This window comes from Lonchura striata, chromosome 9 (genome assembly GCF_050655825.1).
Source record: "Lonchura striata isolate lonStrDom1 chromosome 9, ASM5065582v1, whole genome shotgun sequence".
NCBI classification, from domain to species: domain Eukaryota; kingdom Metazoa; phylum Chordata; class Aves; order Passeriformes; family Estrildidae; genus Lonchura; species Lonchura striata.
In genome coordinates this window covers 11,029,238-11,050,190 of record NC_140711.1, presented here as the reverse complement: position 1 = coordinate 11,050,190, position 20,953 = coordinate 11,029,238, and the positions used below count along the sequence as shown (strand labels likewise).

Here is a 20,953-nt window from a genome sequence, read left to right as displayed (position 1 = left end):
ATCACTTTGTTACTGTCAAAGAATGGATTTTTTTCACTCCGTTGGCAGCATGTTTAATTCTGGATCTTGTTCTGCTCTGCCTCTTCTGCCATTCCCCAGGACAGAAAGAGGAGAGGGAAGAGGAATTTTGCCTTTGAATGTTCTGCTGAAGTCACTCATTTTTATTGAGAGGCAAAAATGTTTGGTCCTATTTGGAATTTAGTTCTGCAAATTGACTGACACATTGCTGGAAGAATAAATAGTAAAATACAGGGTTGTTTGTCTATATCTGACAATGTGGATTTCTTGTGAAAAACTGAAGTACTGGATAGCACCCAAATGTAAAATCGTGTGCTGGTTAAAAACTGAAGTGTTCTTAAAATCGGCTTCATCTGATTTTGGCTGGTTGAAAGGTAGGCTGAAAGGGCTGGAAGTTCAGTCTCCTTCTGACAATAACTTGATGAGATTACAACTCCTCACCTTTACTAGTGAAACCATCCTGTTCAATTAGGGCTTGATTATCTTTTCAAATCAGTGTTATGCAAGGAAAATAACACTGAGTTCATCCAGGTTCACCCAGGGGAGTGTCTTGATCCTCCTCCTTTTCCTGCTCCCTCAGGCAGGTTTTGTGTGAGCAGCTTTGAGAAGGGCCCATGCTGAGAGTCCCTGCAGTGCGTAATTCACAGGCCTGGAGGATTTTGTCAGTAGGTCCTGCTTTCCCTAAATACCTGTTGCACAGTGTCATTGAGGGAGCAAAATGTCGCTGGCTGATCCCTCTGCTGCCCTCCCTGCCCTGCTCCACACGGCCCTGCCATGCCAAGGGGCTGTGGCTGCGCTGGCACCGCATCTCTGGGGTCCTGCCTTCTCATTCAGGGGCTTGTTCATTTGCATTCTGGCTGAAATGTCCTGAGCAATGAATTTGGGAACATGGGGCTTGGTGTGGTCATGGCTTTTCACTTGAGGTTTGTTTTTTGGGCTGTGTCTCCTCTGTGGCTAATGATGGGATGGCAGCTGTGGGGATGGAGCAGAGCTGCACTAAACTGTCCGGGGGTGATGGCAGGGGTGTATGCGAGGGCACACAGGGGTCACTGGGATTCTGCTAACATGGAACTCTGTTAGACCCTCAAATAGGGCTCTCTCACCTTGTCAGCTTGTGTGCTGTCACAGCTACTGTGTGATACATGCCTGTGTTGGCTGGATGTGCTCCTGTTCCTGGGAGACTACAGCACCTCAGGCATCGGAGCTCCCACCTGGAGATGTAGGCTCAGACCAGCAAGGTGGGTGCTCATGTGAGCAGGGCAGCACCCAGTACCTTTGATTACCAAAACCCCACTGTCAAGAAGGCTGAATAAGATTTTAAGACAGGTTAGAGCTAATTCATTTTATTTGGGAGTAATGCAATGCTGCCTTTTGGTAGCAATAGTCAGTTCCATATAACTGTTTGGGAAGAAGGGGCTTGTCCTGATGGCATGTGTCACCAGTTCCAGAGGAACTTGGGCTCCAAAGCCAGGCTTGGACTACACCCCTCAACTTGCTGAGAAAGTCTCAGATCAAAACATATCCCACAAAGGAAGTGCTTGAACACCAGGATGTGAATTTTCCGGTTCTGGCCTATTGAAATCAAATTTTGTAATAAATCCAGAGCAGAAGTTGCTATATATTTTTTCAGATTCTGCTCAGACTATGTACTTAGACTACAGCGTGTCACTTTTCTAAATGGGAAGTCTACAATTCCACAATTTTTGGCTGTGTAAGCCACCTCCAGCTCTGTGCCACAGGATGGTGAGCTCTCTTTAGTGTGTTGATATGCACATATGGTATGTAGACAGTTGGTGAATTCTAAAGGAATGACCTGCAGGACTGACATTCTTCTATATTTTCATGATTTTGGCATGCTGTGGTGGGTTTGTTCATTCCTCTTTCATCTCCTCTGAGTGAAAAACTCTGCAGTCTTCCAGACAGCGTCTCTCTCTGTCTCTCTTTCTCTCACTCACTCAGACCATCTGTTCCCAGATTACAGATTTCTCTGCATGAGTACCAGGTAACAGACGTGACTTAGCCCAATAACTACAGCAAAAAAGGCTTTCACACACTCTCCACAATCTGTGAACATATGATCAGTCTAGGATAACATGTCGTGCCAAACACACACCAGAGACATTTATATGCAGTAACAGAATGAACCCTGAAATCAGGTACTTGGCAACCCTAAACCTGACGTTTCCTCTGCGTGGTTTGAAAAGAGTCCTCTGTACCCACAAAAAAGTCTGTGTTCTTGCCCTGGTGCCTTTTACTCAGGGGTAGAAGAATAAAATCCTTCTCTTAGGTTTTGCTTAAAGAGAAGCTGGTAATATTTCACTGCCCCATGTCAGTCCTTGAGGCTGGTGTGGGAATGCGGTCTCTGTTCTCCACTGGCACCTCCATAATGAGCATTTGCCAAGTGATGGGAGACATCAGAAAGGACATTTTCTCCATCTTTTATCATCTTCTCTGGATTATTGCTCATTTTGGGAGTAGGACATAGAGACAGAATGATATCCTATACATAAGTGTGTCTATGTAATAAATCTTCAATTGTATATCTGAGCACTTTTATCCTCTGTCCCATTGTCGCATCAGCCCTCAAAGGACCCTTATGAGACTGAATATTAAAGCAGAGGTTTTTTTAACTTGAGGAAGCTGCTGCTCACTTACTCAATGGCTATTGAAGCCTGAATTGCCTGAATCCTGTTCTGCTCTTTTTAAGATTTATTTCCTGTAATGCTTGAAAAGTTAGGGAGCTGACTTGAAGCTGAGGAACCATGTGTGGGTACCAAAGATAGATAAAGTACAAAGCAATGGTTTGTTGAGCTATCACATGATCCGTGGGCCAAGGTTAGTCTTTATCTCTGCTGCAGGGTATGTACTGCAACAGATTCCAACAAACTGGTAATATATTTATTTTTTGATAAGTAATGTGTATGTTAAATGTCTGATGTTAGTCTTGTCTACTCCAGTGACTTGAAATAAGAAAGGATCTTAGAGAAATTAGTACCCAAGAGAAACTGATACAGAAGCCAGAAGGGAACTTGCTACTAAATATTCGTTTAAAATATCTTTTACAATATTATTTGCTGTCCCTTGTATTTCTGATGAGAAAAATAATTGGTCATTTACTACACAGCACTACAGGCAAAAATAATTTCAACAACTCAAGACTTGTGTGCGCAGAGTTTTCCCAAAAGTGAGAGAGCTTCAATAGATTGTATCTATGTGCACTAGCAACCATAGAACCAAAACTATAAAATAATTTTCAGAGAGTTGGGATGCATGTTATATGTTCATTTATTATTAACCTGCCTCATATAGCCCTGCCTGAGTTTTGTTTCCCAAGAGGCAGCATCCACTGTCACGGCTACAATGTGAAAGACAAGAGTGCTAGAAAAGTCTTTTGACAAGTCTCAGCTGGAAAAAGAATGCTTCCTCCTAAATGTGGTGCAAACACAGGCCCAGAGATGCTGTGAGTGTCTGTTGGGTGTGATCCAGGACAAAAGGCAGTGAGTGTGTACAATTTGCAAGCTGTAAGTGTGTGAGCTATTGCTGGGTGCTTACCTGGGAGCCCATACTTGCTGTCCTATGCTTATTTGAGGGGTGTGCTGCTGTTGGGATGAGCTTGCATGTCTTCTGAATGTCTACAAATGTCTACTCATTTAACAGACATTATCATTTACTGTGCTGCTTTGTGTCTCAAATACACAAATCTAATGAGGCATTGTTGGTGTTAAGGCTTAATTTTATATTCCATAGTACAGGTGACTTTTATTGTATGGTACAGAAGTTACATGCAAGCTCCCAGTTAAAACACGACCTTGGTCTGATGCTTGACAGACACTTGCCACACTAAAACAGTTTCTCTTCTCTTTCTGTCTGTTTGCTGAGCAGTTGTTTTTATGCTAACGGCTTCTATTGGGTCCTAAAGAGGATTTCATACATATAGGAGAGCAGTAGGAGATGCAGTAGAGTGTTTAGGTGGAGGTTGACCTCACGTTTCCTGATACTGTTAAAATATTTTAGCCAGTCAGTATTGCTTGGGCTTCACTGAGAAATTGGAGAAGGATGTTCTCAGAGCTGGGCAGAGGCCTGGGCTGTGTCTGTGGGCTCTGTGATGATGTGGGTGCATTGGGGGTGCTTGGGACATGGCAGTGTCCTGTCTCTCCCTGGGGTACACCAAAGGAAGGGCTTTCTCCACTTCCCTCTCTTCAAAGCAGGGATCATTTCCCAGGGAGTCTGGAATTGTTTCTAGAGCCTAGGGGTAAAAGTGCAGTGTGTTTCTGGTACACAGCACAGGAAAACTTGTCTATTCCAGGTTTTGTCTGAGGCAATTCTCTTGTGCAGTCAGAGCAGCAAACAGTTGCTGAGCACAAAGACACACTCAAATATTTGAGAGTGAAATGTAGTTATAGACTAATGCAAAAGCAAAGATTTTCACTGTAAACAAATCATTCATGGCTATTCTTTTCTGAATATTGACTCTCAATTTGGAAGAAATCTCCATTTATCCAAGGCACCCTTCTGTCTCTGCACTGGAGAAAACAGGAAAAGCAGTTATTTAAGCTATGGAATGGTAATATCTTTGTCAGAAGAATTGCTATGTTCTGAAAATCAAACTGATCTGGGTGTGATTACTTCTGTGAAGAGGTTTATGTTTTCAGTAAAAGGTAGAAGGTGTTAAATAAGTGTTGAGTCAGGCTTCTGCCTTTTCTCTCTAATTTCCCACATCTTAATTCTTTTCTTTGGGCAACTGTTTCTGAAACTTGAAACTAAATTTACATTTTAATGTTATTTTTTTTGTGCTTCTTTCACTGCTTCATCCACATCTTTCTGCTTTAATGCTACAATAGTGTGTGGGAGGATTAGTTACACTGATTAAAAAAAATAAAAACTAGAGCAAGAGAGAATTAATCTACAAGCCAGACACCTTCATTAAGAAAAGTAGGGAGAATAATATATATAATTATCAAGACTTCTGCTTACTGTATGCACTGAAATAACGTATTAGCCATCTCATTATTTTAAAATATTAATTGCCTTGAAATTGGTAGCTACTGTTGTTAATAGCCAATTAGGGCTACTCTTAAAAGGGAGCTATTTACTGATAATAATTAAATCTTAGAAAATTGAGGTACTTAACCACATTTGCTTTCATACTTTTTGTTTATTCCTTTTCAGAATCTATAATTTATATTTCTCCCTTAAAACAGAAGGGCAAAGAGAGATAAACCCATGTTCTATAAAAGGTATTTATGTTGGTAAAAAATAGAGCAAAAGACCTTATATTTTTCTCCTTTTTGTTAATATGAGTGTCCAAATAGTAAAACACGTGGTGGAGTAGAAGCCCATCTGTTTACTGCTCTCTGCAGTGCTCTTTGCATTGTACCTGTACTCCACAGCAACATGATTGATACCAGCACAGCCTCTGCCTTATTCCTGGAAGTATTTTTCTCATTTAATGATTATATTCTCAGAACAGAGATCACATTCCTGTTCACCAAGCCCCAGTTCTGCAAAACCTGTTCTCCTGTTTTACTCAAAGCTTTTGCATCCATTTCCTTCTATGTCATTATTGTTTGTTATTATAGAATAATAATAAATATATGTTATATATTATATTATTGCATGTGGGGTAGGGGGAAGGGCTAGAAAAAGCTTTTTTTTTTTTTTTTTGGCATTTAATTCTGCATAGAGAAAGGGATATACAGAAATGCCCAACTGTAACTTGACAGCTCTGGCAGCTATGAAGGCTGTAGATAGTTTTCTTTTCTCGGTCATAGCTAGACATTTACAGAACCTACAGAGAGGACAGTGGCAAATATTCTTTGAATAACAGAAATATGGGTTGTTCTGTAATTTTTCTCTGGCTGGTGTGCTTGTCCTGACCAGCAGTATGTGACATCTCCCTGAAACACGGACATGATGGATACAGGAAATTCAGCACTTCCCCAGTCCTCCATGTCAGTGGGATCCTAATTTACTATCTCCTATCAATAACTAGTCTGGCTGAGATTGCTAAGGAAACTTAGAGAATTAGGGGCTGCTAATGAGTTTATAACCCTCTTTAGGCCTTTTTCAGCCCCCTTGCTCTCATTTCCAATGGCAGTCACTGTCACACAGTCAGCAGTGGCTCTCAGGGTCCCCAGTGAGCAAATCAGACTCAGAAGAAACCAGCAGCTGGTATTCAGTGTCTCCTCTTGCCTTGGTTAAAATAAGCCCAGTCTGGTAAGCAGAGATGCTTCCACTTACATTTAGTCTGGTTGTGATCTATTGACTGTTATCTGATTATGACTAAAATGAAAACTCTTCATACCAGGGCAAACTTTGATGGAACAAGAGCTGTGCTTTACAAATCTATCCAGAGGTTATTGAAGAGGTCAATAAGAGAGTGAATAAGGGTGAGCTGCTTGTTACACTTATATTTATGAAAGGCTTTTCATGACGTCCTGTGCCAAAGACTTTTAAAGGAAATGAAGAAAAAATGAAATGGATCTCAGTAATGGAGTTCTGCATAACCTGTGCTGGGTCTGTCCTGGTAAACACACCACAAACTGCTGGGACTAGAAGGTGAACAGAGAGATGAGACAGTTTGGGGACTAAGAAATCAGCTATTCAGGGTAGTGAATATGAAGGCCACCTATCAGGAAGCACAGAAGTACCTCAGGAGACTGTATGGACAAATGAAATTTAATATGCACAAATCTAAACTGATGCACGTGGGAAAAAGCAATCCTAAATTCACATACAAAATGATAGACTCTAATCTGACCCTTGCAACTCAGGATCACAGTCCTGGGGTTATAATAGTTTGTTCTATTAAAACATTGTTTCAAGGCTGTGAGGCAGCCAAAATTTTAACTAAGTGTTAAATGTGGAAGAAACTAGAGAGCAGCTCTATGAACCAGTGTTCATGCACATGCTGAAGAGTGTACAAAATTCCAGTCCTTTCACCTCAAATGGAATGTGGTACAAGTGGGACATGCTCAGAGAAGTCCAGGCAGGGTGGGGAATTATTTCTACAGAATGGTCTGTGGGTGCTTGGGCTGTTCAGTTTAAAACTGTGACAGACCTACACACCGCTGAGCACAATGGGCAAAGCTGGGTCTTTGCTGTCTCTTCTAATGTAAAAGAACTATTAAATTAAAGTTATAGCAGCTAAATTCAAAGAAAACTAAATAGAGTTTGGTTTCTTCATGCAACAGGCAGTAGATGTGTAACTTTTTCCAAAGGATGGGGGAGCTGCTCTAACTTTACATGGATTCAAGGAGAGACTGCACAACCCTTTGGATGAGAAATTAAGTAAGAACTATTACATTGCAGAAACTGAAACCACTCAAAAATCCTGCAGCTAGAAATAGTTCTGTGGGACAACCTGTGGGAACTGCCATACATACATGACCTCCTCCTGCTTTTCCCAGCTCAGCTCCTTGGAAACCCTGCCGGAGATGAACCCTGGGCTCAGTGGGAATTTGATGTGATCCACTGTGGCTCTCAATATTCTAACAGCAGCTGGTCTTGTGCCTTGCTGGTGTCAGGAGAGATTTGGGCTGTGTATGAATGGCTGGGGTAGTGAGACATTTTCTTTCTTTCCATTATTGCATGCTGTGATAGATAATCTGTTGTTTAGCCAGCAGATGATCACCTGGTCCTTAACTGACTTTTTTCTGCCTTTTTCTGCCAGAAAAAGCACAATTTTAAATTATACTCTAAAAATGAGACACCTCTGCTGTATTGGGCAAAGCTGCAGCAAGTAGCTGTAACAGTTGAGAGACCCAAAGTCTTATTGCATACCCCAGAACAAATAAAAAAGTCTTACATATTGCCCATGAGGAAACACTATCAGAAACTGTGATAGTATTTCCTTCCTTGTGAATTTATTTCTCATATTTTATAGATAGACCAAAGCAGGATAAAAATCTTTTGCAGAAATGATGCTACAAAATAAGTTGCACAAAGCCATAGAAAGATGAGTTCTGATTGCTCATTCCTAATTTATAGCAATATATTGCTATAGCAGAATGAAAATGTACCTTAGTAAATTTGTACTTTTAACGCACAAATCCAAAGGCAGGACAGTGTGTGAACTGTACCAGTGGTGCAGGACCTGTGCAGGCAGTGATGGGAGCAGTGTTGCTGTTGGGGCTCAGGGAAACCAGCTCTGATGTGGGTGTGCATTAGCAACAAATTAAAACTTGTTTTAGAATCCAGAATGTTAACTTGGTGTGAAATAACATGAAAAATACAGCTGTTCTGTTCCATTTCATCATTAAATGAGTTTGGAAGATTTGGGTAGATTTGGTATTTTTGACCAGGTAATACAGAATTTGTGTTTGTTAAATTCTTCATTTTTAGTGGTTTAAAATCTCAACTTTAGCCAGTTTAGTCATGTTGTAAATGTAAAGTCCATAGATAGAAATAAGGAAAGGCTTATGGTAAGAGATGCTGATTTTTATGGGGTGTGTTGAGAAATGTTTTGAAAAAAAATGGACTCTTGAATTGTAAAACCCCACAACCAAGTAGAGTGAAATTATTTGAATTTCTAAGTGTGATTCCTTACATCTTGAAGACAGAAATTAAAATGTCCAAAATGTACCCACTTCAAGAAAAAAAAACAAAACAAAAAACAAAAAACCAACCCAAGCAACAAAAATAATTAAATTATACAAAATAAAGAAAAGTAACTTGACTTGTGGCACTCCAGTTGCAAAATGTCTTGAGGGAAGACATATCTACCATTATACAAAACACATTATTGGAGGGGTGGTCCTTAAGAAAAGACAGAGAGAACTTCCATTAGGTTCTAATTGTCATTGTCCTAGGAAAATTACAAATTACTGAGATATTTAATGAAAAAGAATTCTCTCACTTGCAACATTGATTTCTTGGCTAGTTTAAGGCTGTTCAGCTTTTAAGACAGAAGAGGTGACTATAATCATTTGCTCTGACCCTATGAATAAAATGGGTCATAGAAATTCACACCATTATTCAAGCCACAAGCTGAGGTGTGGCTTTTGGAAGAGTGCCCAGTCCTGAAAATCCTGAAATGTAAAGAGTGACTCAAAATACCAATAAAATAATGTCTGGACAATATTTGGCACTTTTATTTGAGGTGTTAAGGAGAGGCTAAAATGTCTTGAAGAGGCCAAATCTATTCTTGTGGTTTTGGTTTTTCTTTTTTAATGGTGGTGTCAGTTGGCTGTAGTTGATGTCAATAAGGTGTTAGCATACAAGAAAAATGCAGGGAGCATTACAAGCATCTTCCCAAAGTCCTCCATGCCCTCTCCCCACCCCCCATTACCTGGAGTTTCCTTGGCCCTGGCACCTTTAACCCTTTATTTGAAATGTGCTTATTTCCTTTTTTTTAAGTGCAGAGACCCCCTGGAGAAAGAACCTCAGACAATGCATCCCAAGCCTGAATCAGTTGTAGGGAAGGCTGGGACTCCCACAAAGTTCACTTGTGCTTAATTCAGAAGTCAAGAATAGATTTTACTAACTTAATAAAGGAGTTAAGAAAACTGAAATAGCACAGAGCTCTTATGAAACACTTAAACAAAGGTTTACAAACTTTCACCAGAGATAGAACTGAGGCAGGCACTGTAATCTTATAACAGTTTATAAAATGGCTCATGGGATGAAACTCCAAAAACAAATTACAAACTCCTTCCACTCCTTCCATATCCAAATTTCCATGTGAAAAGGTGCACCAATAATTACAGTTCCCTCTTCCTCATAATGGTACTTATCGTGTCTGTTTTATGATTTCTTCCCCTATAAAGTTGAATTTGGATATTTGGATTATTATTTCCTTTAGGAAAATCATGTACTGTTGTTATACCACCTCACAGGACAAATATTCACGCAAATGAAGAGAAACCATCTTAAATGTCTTTGCTGTACTCTGTACTTTGTATTTTTGAGCAACAGGTAAAGATTTTTCTAGTGGTTGATCCTGTAATGGTCCATCTCCTGTCTTCCAGGCTTCTAAACTTCAGTATGACATTTGGGCTTGCTTCCTCTCTTTCTTTCCCTGCCCTAGGACCCACTCTAACTCACTTTGTAACCCCTGCTAGGAAACAGGGGTATTACTGTGCAAACAAAGTACTTGGAGAAAGATGGAGCTCAAATTTAAAAAAATAAAGCCATTCCCCAAGCTACCTGTATCCAATGAAACAAGTCATTTTGTACAGAACTAGGGCAGTGGAAACCACAAAACATTTCAGTTCCTATTTAGCTCCAGCCCACAGACACACAGCTAAATGCAAGTCCTCTACAACTTACTCTCTTTGACTTTTACACATTGGAAAACCTACTCTTAAATAGCAAAATTAATAACTTTCCCAACAATCTTCACTGATAAAAAACCACACATACCATTTGTATGTTCTCCTAGGAGAAATACCATTTCAGGAATCTACCTGCCTATAATTAGAAAAGATTGCTGGTGTCCAAGGTGGACATAATAAGTAGAATAATGACACATTATGTTGTGCTGAACTGAGGCTGTGTGACAAGAACTTAAAACTGTGAAGGAGTGGCAAAGCTCCTTTTAATGCTTATTGTTAATGAGGGTACAGCACTGTGCTGAAATGGCTTACTCCTGTTTTGCATTTAAGTGGGGGAGAACTCTTAATTTCTCTTTGGACCATTTAACCAATTCTCTGTGGAAGATATTACTAATATTCCTAATGTTTCCAGTTACTGAAATCCAGCTTTTTATATTGTGCCTGCAGCTGGTTGTAGTTGTTAAAAAGTCGTCGTACAGAGCTTCTTGGTCCAAGGTGTGTGTAAGCAATATCTCAGCAGCAGCCATCATCCCTGTGCACTCTGGAAAGTGAGTGGAGCAAAGCACCACAACTGGAGAAAGATCTCTGTGCTGGGGTTCCCACAGAGCAGATCTCCCCCCGAGTGTTCCTGGGTGGGGTGGGTTCCTGCAGGAGCTCAGTGATGAGGATCTGTGGTGCTGTGTGTGCACATCACTGCTCTGCTTCCCTGGAAGGGCTGGTATGGCCATGGCTTTCAAACAAACACCCCCCTCCATCCACCCAAACCCCCACTCACCAAACCTTGGGAGAGGTCCCTTCCTAGGATACTTGTGGCATACAGAGGTGAACAGTGCAGTGGCAGAGCATTGCCACACAGCTCCTTTGGATTTACCTTCAATGCAAGTTCTCTGAGGGGCCCTCTGAATTACATGAGGAATGATCTTTTAGGATACTACAGATATCAGGCAAGTTAACCCTGATTTATGCTGAAACAAGTGATTTCTCCTCTTCACAGTGTGCTGAGCTTGAATTTAATTTGCAGTGAGGCAAAAGTCTGTTCACTAAGCCAGTCTTGTCTAGGAAAGAGTGTCTTTGCTTTTGAGCTTTTGTCACACAACTGAATTTCCTGAACCATTACAGGGAAGCAAATGCTGTTTGTAAAAATTCAGAACTCGCTGAATTAAGAACTGACAGATCTCTCACCTACATGTTACTTATTCACTCCAAAGTCAGTCTTGTATTGCTTTGTATTTCTAAAGATATTTAGAGAAAGAAATAAAATGTAATTTGTGCATGTTACGCATCTATAAACATCCCCACACAGAGAAATGTAAGTCCTTCAGCTCACCCAAAAGTAAGAAGAGCTTTTCTGAAGACTTGCTGTAGAGCTGTTTGCTGTCTGGTATGGCTCACTGAGGATGTGGTCCTAAGCATGGCCCTGTTACACCTCTGTCATTCTTAGCAATAATTACAGATGAGCTGGGGAAGCTGTGTGTAGGGAGTGGTGGTGTTTGCGAGTCAGACTTGGGGAATCAAACACTGCATTTTTGCATCAGCCTTCTAGATTTAGTTGAGAAGGAATGGTACAACTTGCTGCATTTGTTGTCCACACACAGGTCACAGTGTAGCTGAAGCTGAATTTGAGGTGGGGTACATGTATTGTCCCCTCATTCTGAGGCAGCTGCTGCTGCAGTGGGGGGCTGTGAGGCCTTTCCTGGGGATGGGGGGTGAGCCTCTGCACTGGCTGCATCCAAGAGAGGCTGGACTGCCCACTTCCACAGGCACCCCTTCTTTTCCTGACACTTAAGACTGGTGAAACCCGTGTCCAAGTGTGCTATTTATTACCTAAATTATATTCCAAGTGGCTTTTAAGCCTGTTGCCAGGCTTCAAATTACAAATGATCTTGGCACCTAGTGCATTATTACAATGTTTTTGTCTGTGAACAAAGTAAGCAGATTTCAAGTTCGCATCATAAAGGTGTGATTTTGAGATACCAAATAGAATTTTCATGGTCCTGCTGATGCAAGGGATCACATTTCGCCTGTGGAAAGATTAATATAGATAACATGTGACATCTTCTCTGTGACCACTACCAAAGCACAGTGCTTTGTCATGTCATCCCTCTCCCCTTTGTCAACCATACCTAATTGATTAGGCTACTGTAACATTTTTATTCTGCATGTGAAGTTCCCTCCTCAGCAGTCTCTCCCTCCCAAAATGTACATTCATCATTAATTACAAAATCAATGGGAGAGATGGTCTGGACATATACAATTGATAGGTTCCCTCTTCAGATTAGCATAACCTCCCAATTCATTACGTGGAGTGAATAATACAGTTGCTGCCACCGTGAAAACAGGCAGGTCACCTGCTGTAAATTTCTTAACAAAACATGGTGTCATGAGCCTTTTCATTTGCTGAGTGTTTACTGTGTGTTTGGGGGAGTTCATCTTCTTTCTGAGACTCTCTTGGCAAAGAAACAATCATAAATTTAGACAAATAAATGCTTAAATGTTGAAAGACTGAGAAGTTCCATCTGAAAGCTCCAGTGCTTGGAGTGAATCCTGCAGAGTGCTGACACTGCAACTGTGAATAAGATATTAAAAAAAGATGAAAGGATCAAAAAAATTGGTCCCTATAAACCCAGTGATGTTTCTTGCATGAGGAAGGTGATGGGAATTTAGGCCACAGTTTGCATACTTTCCTGTGTTTTAGCATATTAAAACATTGAAATCTCCCAGATTTTTTTTTTTTCTCTGTACTATATTCGGATTAGAGTCTTCCATTCCCCTTTTCTCAAAGAAAATATGCTTCCAGTCATATTTTCCAAAATAGCCTCTGTGGTCTTTTAGTAGCTACCCACTTATAACTTTACAAGTCAGGTCAATTATGAAATGGATGCAACATTTCCTGTAAGAGTCAGAAATGTAACCAACATTAAATAAGTATTCCTTTAATAGAAGGATAGAAGAATAACACTTTTTTTTTTAATGACAATTAATGATCAGGCTCTGATATTGTTCTCCCTGTTGTACCTTGCTCCAGTAGCTTCACTAAAATTAATTGGACACCTTGGGGATTAAGGAGGTGGACAGCAAAGTCCTCCTGATCATTGCCAGGACACTAGAATCTTTATGCTGAATAAAACTTATCACAATATCTACATGTATATGAAGCATGTATATCTTAAATTACAAGATAGAAAAGATGATTTAGCTATTTAAGTAAAGGGAATGTATACTTGCAATTTCCATGAACATTAACAGAGATTTTACTGGAGTTTTAGGGGGAGTAAAACATCATTCCAAATTAATTGACTGCGAGAGAGCCATTCACCTCAGCAGGATTTGGAGCAGGTTTGAAGTGATTTAGTGACTTTAATGGACTTTATTCTAGGGATTATAAAATCATACCTTGTAATGTTTAAATTGGGGTTACAAAAAAAAGGTAGGACCTGAACTGAAGCATTATTAGAAAAATGTCATCTGTAATAAATAAATTAGGAATGATACCTGAAGCAAGGCTAATACTAGTATTTACAACAAAATGTAAGCCAGACTATGAATAAGAGTGCTGAAAATTGTCTTCCTTGTTATTAAATGGTAATGTATTTATCTATGTATTAGAGATCAATGGAATATACAGATGGTTAAACCAGACATATTTTTATCTAGTTTAGTGTGAACAGAAAGTTATGATCTGATTTTATGAGTACTTCTGGATTGTCCTTTGAACTAATTTTGCAAAGTTCCCAATGTGATTGCTATCCACGGGTTTTATTTAGATCTCTAGTGAGGAAAATTACTGCAATCTTCTGCTCTTCAAATGTACATTCTGAGCCAGATATTCCTTTCCCAAAAACTTTCTAGTAGGATTCACTGGTAAAAATCCAATTGCAAAAGCAAAGTGTTTGTCTGTTAAAACAGTGATGTCTTTCAGAACACAAAATAAGGGCAGAGTGCATGTAATGATTGAAGCCATACTTCTAGTTGTACTTCCCTGTCAAATATATATTTCTGTTATTTGTTTCAGTATTTCTCATATTCCAGATCATGGGACTTTCCTGTATTTGTCAACTCCTCGGTCATCTGGCAGGTTTTCCTAGCTGTTGTTTTCCAGTAACCAGAATTCAATGATATTACCAAAATCCTTTCCAGAACCCCTTTGTCTCACTTCAAATAATTCTTGCACAGCCTCCTGGGTGTTCTGCAAACCTCAGCAGCCATGTGTGGCATCACTCCTGCCTTACCCAAACTTGATACCCAGCTCTGTCACTGCAGAAGCACATGGAAAAGGGAGAGATGGATGAACCACATCTGATTATTTCTTCATGAATGAGGTTTTCTTAGCTAAATAGAGGCCTAGGCCCTTTTCATATGAAAAAATCCCCTGCAGACTATTGGGCAGTGTAACTACATGTATGAAGTTTTCTAAAAGCATGCTATTGACTTGATCGTTATGCATTGTTGCTACATTTTATTATATAAATATATACTTAAGAACCTTTATAAAATGCAGATTATTGATCCAGTCCTATAAATATTTACTCAAAGTTTTAAAACTCCAATTATTTGACCTGAATGTGTGGCTATTCACTCTTAAAAAAAGCAAAGCCCCTGTAATGTATCTGTATTGGGAATCAAAAAAAGTTCACAATTACCTTAAGTTGTTATTAACTTTGGAGTAATTTCAAACTTCACAAATTGTGTGTTTCTCTTATAGTCTAATGGCTTACAAATTTTTGTGTTTAAAATATGATTTTTTTTTAATGACAGGAAGAAAAAAAAAATTAAATATGTTTCAGTTCTAGAATTTGTTTTCTAAGTTTCAGTCCAGAGCAAAATTTTTATGGTTGAGTTACAAACCTCTGAAAATAGGGGTTTACAATGGAAACACTGACACCACTTTAACTATGGCAGCACTGGCAGAGCAGTGAAATATACACTAGAAATAGAAGGCAAGATTAGAAATGACATTTAGGACATGAGGCCTTCTCCAGGCTGTGGGAAAAATAACTGTGGTCTATTTTTTTCCACAGCCTGAAAAAGGCCTCCTGGTCTAAGTGTCACCTCTAATCTTATTTCCCGTTCATACCATACATTTAACTTACTCCTTTTTTAATTATTATTGGCAGCAATTTGTTGCAGTTTTAGGTACCAACCCATGTCCAAATCAGAGCTTCCCTGGCATGTCAAGGTGGGGAGGGTACCAAGGAGACCGAGGACTTTGCAGATGTTTTGGTCTCCAGGACACCCAGTGCCACAGCTGGCTGGGGGAGCCCCCCTGCTGCTCTGGGTCAGGCAGGGCAGAGCCCTCCAGCTGTGCCAGAGCAGGGCCCTGCAGCACTGGGCACGCTGCAAACTGCATTTGCTGAGGGCAGAGCAAAGCCTGAGTCAAATACACTTCCCCTGGAGTGTCTGCAGGTGCTCAGGTGCAGTGACTTCCAGCACCCCTTATGGAGCAGGCCACATTTCCCACCACAGTTTAGCCTTGATGCAGGGTCCTGAATACTGCAAAGTGAGAATGTCCAGAACACTAAGAAATAATTTGGTTAGATGTGACTCTGGACTAGGCTTCCTCCACCACAAAGCTGGGGTGTTAATATTGTCAGGAAGATCCGTCTACCAGTGTGGTAAAGAAAGAACTTGGTGCTGTCTCCAAAAGGTAGTTAAGCCAAAGGGATAAGTTTTCGATTTCTCTATGTTAAACCCTTTTTCCACACTTAGGCATCGTCCGACTCTTAGTTGCTTCAGTTTTCTATTCACTGCATTAAATGATAATTCCCTGTATACATTTATGGCCTTTTAATGCCTACTGTGCCACAGCATTGCTTTGCAGTGATCTTGCAATCTCCATTCTCAGTGTGGGGTAAAAATGAGCAATAAGGAAAGAAAATGTTGCTGCAGAACAAATGCAATTGTAATTACTTCTTGCTCCTACCAGAAAAATGCCAGTAGGAGATCCATATCCTGAGGGTGATCAGACAGACAGAATGCATCTATCCTGTCTATATTGCTTGAATGGTCAAGGTAGAAACTTATTCTACATTTGAACTGCATTTTCAGTACCCATCTGATCAATTCTTTTTATTGCTGTACTCACAGTAGACAAAGATACTGGCAGCTACTGCCCATTCTCCAAGAAATGTATCCTGCAAAGTCAATAATAGAGGCAAATTTATTGCTGAAGCAATCACCTAGTGAAGGTGCTTCATTTTAGCACTGTGAAAGTTGGTATTAATGCTGGGATAAACACGACCTGTTCTGTGTGTACATGTAAGTAGGTGTATAATTTTGTTTGTAAGCACAGTATCTTCTTGGCAGGTACTCTGCAGCCAGCAATTGCCAGCTGCTAAATGTTCAAAGAAACATGATTTGAATTGTTCTCCACACTGGGAAAGTAGCCAGGAAAATGCATTTAATATAATCAGTTTAGCTGATTCAATTCTGACAGCAGAGATGTAGAAAAATTTGCTTACCTGTGAACATATTTTGGATTTTAATTTTTAGAAAGAGTGTTTAATAATAACAACTATTCTGTCTTGCATAAATGATATATCATAAAGCCAGAACAATTGAAAATTATTTGGTAAAGTTGAGCTTTCATGTGCATTTTTCTACAAGATTTTGACATTGTTATTGGCCCAATACTTCATTCTACTTTGTGTTGTTTACAGATCCAGGAAAATGTCATATAGTTTCTTTAATCCGTACAAAATATAAACACTCTTTAAAAAATGTTCTTTTCTGTGGTTAGATCTCTGACCGAACAGTACTTTTTACACAAGCCAAATGCATGATATAGTCATTTGTCAAAAAGTAGCATGAAGATTTGAAATGTCATTAATTACTGAAGCTGCTATGAAAGGCTGGTAACCACATTTCTTGTGAACACGCAACCACTGGGACACAGAATGTTCTTCCAAAAGCACCTTCTTGGTCATACAGGGCTGTGAGTGTGGCACATGAGGAAGGGGTGGATCAAAAGTCTCTGCTGGGAAACCAAAGCCTGCACTTGAGGCTATACTGTGCTAATCCCTGAACATGGAGTGCTGCTCCTGTCAGAACACCGTCTTACACCAGCCACTCTGTCTCACTTGTGACAGCCCCTAAGCATATTTTTGGCCAAGAGAGCCAGACTAGAAGTTTCTGAGACAAGATTCTCTACCCACAGAAACTGCAAGGAGTTACCTTGAAAGAACTCTGTTGCAGCACTGCAGTGGTGTGAGTTGGCACTGATGATAATCTCACCTGGTCCAGCTCAGTGTGAACTAGCATAAATCTGATTTAAATGATTACATGTGTTTCCATGCAAAAACCAATTTCACTAAGCACACAGTATTGCACCTTCTGTTACCCTGGCACAGCCCTTGTCCAGGTGATTATATCCCACCCAACCTGAAACGAAAATGGGGGCTTGCTGTTTCATAGAGGGAAACTGATGGCTGGCAGGCATGGATCTGCAGCTTTCAAGATCACGCCAGCCATACATGTCCTTGACCCAGAAAAAAAAACTTATATTCTCTTACTAGGGATAGTAAGTGACCTTGGAAGGACTGTGGCAATGGGTCATATCAAGCCAACACTAGGTCCTTTCATCTGTTTGCTCTTGAAACATTTTGTGTGATGATTCTGAACATATATGGTACTACTGTTCCACCATGTTATGAGAGACAGCATATTAACTGTGAGCTGATAACATGCAAGGGAAGAAACAACATGGAAAAATTTGCCTAGGTTTAGTACTCACTCTGATTTTCCAGCACACAAAAGTTTAAAAGTCATTGTTGGGTAATCGAGCAAAGCAAACCAGCTTCCTGGCACAATTTGCTGAAGCAAAAGTAAACTAAAGTTCTGAGCTTCACACAACTCTGGGTCCAGCTTATCCAATTCCAGCAAAACTGCATAGCTTCATGCTGCATTTCTTCCTCTGAAAGTCAGTGTTGATATTTCCTGGTGGTTTATTTCCTTCTTGTGTACCATAGAGATGTGACAGTGAAAGCTTAGTTGCAGTGTGCATGCACAGCATGGGAGTTATCTCCCCCCAACAGCAGGTCCTGTTCTTCATCACTTTATTCATAGGAAGCATTAGGAAGAATGTTAAAATGCTAAATTGTGAAGATTTACAGCAACACTTTTCTATGATAACCTTATATTTATGCTAATTGGAAACTACTTGGAGTTTCATGCTGGTCTTATAGTACTACTACACATAATCCATTTTCGTTTTACAGTTTGGGAGGCACATTAGCTGTAGTTGACTGAACAGATTTTACTAGGTGATGAAGATGTCTTCCTCTAGACTCACCTTAGTTGTTTCCCCTCCTTGATGGATCTTTTCCTTTAAGTCACTTTTGGAAGCAGCACTACTGGGGAGCAGCAGGAATCCTCCTGCAAGAGATGAGGATTCATGTCAGGATGACACTGCTGAGGATTCACAGTACAACACAGATAACACTGTCCTTTTTTTTTTTTTTATTATGTGGCCTCTTTGGATCAGGCTTCAAAGCTGACCCTCAGCTCTCATTTCTAGGTGCCCTGACTTGAGTCTCAAGCTCCTGAGGGGCTGGAGTTGGCTCCTCACTCTTTTACTTCAGTCTCATTTTCTGTGCCCTACACATTATTCTCCACTCCACTCTGAAACAGGACTTGAATCACAATTTCCCAGATGCTAGAGAGTGCCTTAGCCCCTACCAAGTAGGTTTGCAGCATTCCTTTGTCTGGTTCAGGGGCTGGTTTGCTATTCAGAGCAGGCTGAGATGCCCTGGCAGGCAGAGAGCCTGGCTCTCAATCCAGGACTGCCAGTTACCAGGTGCTCTGGGCACTCAGCTGGTGAGGATGTTCTTGCTCTGACTGAGAAGAATCTGCCAATCATTCTGAAATCCTCTCTCATTGCAGCAGATGTATTACTCCATGGGAAAGTTCACATTTGAGAAGCCTCTGAGAAAAAATACTGATGTGCCTAAAGCCCTGCTCCATCCACTGACATCTCATTTCTTTCTACTCTCTTTGGTATCCTTTTCTTGAAATCTAATCTTCTCACGTTCTTGGGGAAACCTGCCTTTGGCAAAGACGTTTAATGATCCAGAGTTTCTGATGCTGACCCTAAATCAATTTTTGTAAATACTGCTGATAATCTTCCTTATCTTCTCTCAGTGCTGCTCATTGCAAACAGGACAAGTTTACTCTTTGGTTTTAAGAAAATGCCTCTTTAATTTGCAGCTAAAAGCTTGATACATAATGTCTTGCAAAAGCCCTTAACTGTGATTTTGCAATACTTTTATCAGACTTAAGTTATGAATTCTTACATTGAAACTGCTGTTTTACAGACAGAATATTGCCTAAAAAAGACACTATTAACTTGTGGTGGCGGGTAATGCCAATTCCTGCAGTCTGGTCCTAGTCTTCCTTTGAACATTTGTTAGGGAAAATATGTAAAATTGGTTAATTTCTGAAGTATAATAATAGCAGCAATATTATACTGTAGTGAAGGTTATTTTGCATAACTTTAAAACATTTACAGAAGGCTCACTATTTGGTGCCTTAATACAGAAGTATCTTCCCCGTAACAATTAGTGGTTGGTGGTGCCTGCTGCAGTGGCTGCCACAGCCCTGAGGGTCTCAGTCCATGTTTGCCTTGCACAGGGCACCAGGCAGGGCCCCCACCAAGCCTGGGGTCACTCTCAGGGTGTTGGCTGAACAGCTCAGAGCTCAGCTGTGACAAGGGGACAGGCAGGGTGACAGTGTCCATGCTAATGTCTGCAGGAATTTGCACAGGGAGAACAGGGCAATGGTGAGAGCACAGAATAAATCAAAGTGTGAAAGCAACTGCAGTCAAATGTCACACCCAAGCACTCAGGGGCCTGGCATGCAGCTTGGAAATAGGTTGGGTTACCTGTCAGCGTGGCATTTTCTTTCTGTTGCTGGAGAATGTTATCTGAGGATAAAACCTAAGGAGCACAGATGGTTGTTATACACATCTGACCCTCTAAACCCTTGTTATTCCATTGACGTAAATGGGATTACTCCTATGTAAAAGATCTCAATTATATTATCTAATTCTTCCATTATTGAAGCTATCTGTTGAATACAGTTTTGTTGCTTTGTGTATGTGTGTGTGTATGTCTATATATCTGTAATTAAATAACATTATCAATGCAACAAACTTTGTCATAGCCTAACAGTACTGCAGTCACAGACGTAGGACCGTAGGATGGATATAAATTCTCACTTTTTGAGAAATTAGAAACATTATTTCTGCACTTTCTAAAAAAAAGAGATATAAACCCTCATTTGACTTTGGAATTTTCTTTGCTTGAGAATCATCAGCCCAGAATCCAACACCTGTCTGAAGTCTAATGCTTCCTTTTGTAAAAACACAGACATTGAGAACTTGTGGTTGTGGAGTAAGAAAAGTTTAAACTCTAAGAAAGAGTAAAACAGATGAAAATATAGGATCAAGCCTTCTTTGTTTTTACCTATTTTAAATTACTTTATGTATTACTGTGCAAATCTCTCAGCATTTCTTGAAATACTGTTTGTTTAAATGTAAATATTTTTTTCAGCTGTTATTTCTGTTGTCAGACAGACCTCTACACTCTGTGAATCTCTAATGAACAAGGCCTTGCTCCATTCATTGCCTTAGGAAACAGTCCTGCTGGCTTCAGAAACATCAAAATAAG

At 40.1% G+C, this 20,953-nt stretch overlaps 2 long non-coding RNA genes across 25 annotated transcripts in view; one reads left to right on the top strand and one right to left on the bottom strand.

Moving 5' to 3' along the window:
• LOC110483645 (uncharacterized) overlaps positions 1–20,953 on the top strand; it is a 192,923-nt gene that overhangs the window by 133,375 nt on the left and 38,595 nt on the right. For 12 of the 23 annotated variants that reach the window (XR_014957335.1, XR_014957324.1, XR_014957320.1 and 9 more), the window contains one exon: positions 1–20,953. This exon is cut by the window's left edge. This is a non-coding gene — a long non-coding RNA (uncharacterized LOC110483645). The other 11 variants (XR_014957337.1, XR_014957326.1, XR_014957334.1 and 8 more) reach the window with 3 other exon arrangements.
• LOC146766634 (uncharacterized) overlaps positions 6,683–20,953 on the bottom strand; it is a 113,365-nt gene continuing 99,094 nt past the window's right edge. For both annotated transcript variants that reach the window (XR_014957339.1, XR_014957340.1), the window contains exon 5: positions 6,683–18,662. This is a non-coding gene — a long non-coding RNA (uncharacterized LOC146766634). The remainder of the gene's footprint in view (positions 18,663–20,953) is intronic.